At 41.0% G+C, this 771-nt stretch overlaps 1 long non-coding RNA gene across 2 annotated transcripts in view; it reads right to left on the minus strand.

Annotated features, from left to right (window-relative positions):
* Positions 1-400: 400 nt before the first annotated feature.
* LOC114623458 overlaps positions 401-771 on the minus strand; it is an 8,701-nt gene continuing 8,330 nt past the window's right edge. For both annotated transcript variants that reach the window (XR_003711769.1, XR_003711768.1), the window contains one exon: positions 401-554. This is a non-coding gene — a long non-coding RNA (uncharacterized LOC114623458). The remainder of the gene's footprint in view (positions 555-771) is intronic.

A 771-nucleotide genomic window follows, 5' to 3' on the forward strand; every position in this document is an offset into this window, starting at 1 on the left:
AATCCAGAAATTGTTCAGTGTAATGGTTAGTGTCATCAACTCGACAGGATCTAGAATCACCTAGGAGACAGACTTTGGGGCAAGTCTGTGAGAGTTTCTGTGTTGGTTTAATTGAAGAGGAAAGACGAATTCTAAATGTAGATAGTACCATTCCATGGGATGAGATAACAGATGTAGTAACAAGGAGACTGGGCACAGAACACCAGTGTTCATCTCACTGCTTCCTGACTGTGGATACAGTGTGACTAACTGCATCATAGTTCTGTACCACGACTCCGTACCTTGAGGACTGAACCCTTGAATTTTGAGCCAAAACAATCCCTTTCTTAATTGGTGTCCCACTCCAACCCCATGGAGATCTTTTGTCACTGAAGAGATAGTAGATAATAGAACCAAGTCAAACAGGCAGTGACAATTTTACTCAGGCAATTGCAATATGGAAGAGAGGTCAGATTGAAGTCAGATATGATTCTGTCCAACTGGGGCTTAGGGCTTTTAAAAGATGAAGTGAGAGCAATCACAGGCTGTCCATCCATGTTTCTTAACTGGTTTACCTAAAACAGAAGTAAACTTCTGTCTTATGGTGGCAGATAATTTTATGACTTGAAGCAAATTATCCCTGAAATTAAGCTTCTGGCTTCTCACTAGAATTAGGAGATGAGGGTGTTGTTTCTATTCATATTATCTCAAGAGACAGAGAGTTCCCTGGTCCTGAGACATACACCTGAGTTGGGAGAACCAACAACAGGTTTTGAAAAAGATTTAGGCACA

Source organism: Grammomys surdaster, unplaced genomic scaffold (assembly GCF_004785775.1).
Source record: "Grammomys surdaster isolate TR1022 unplaced genomic scaffold, NIH_TR_1.0 198, whole genome shotgun sequence".
Taxonomy (NCBI): Eukaryota; Metazoa; Chordata; class Mammalia; order Rodentia; family Muridae; genus Grammomys; species Grammomys surdaster.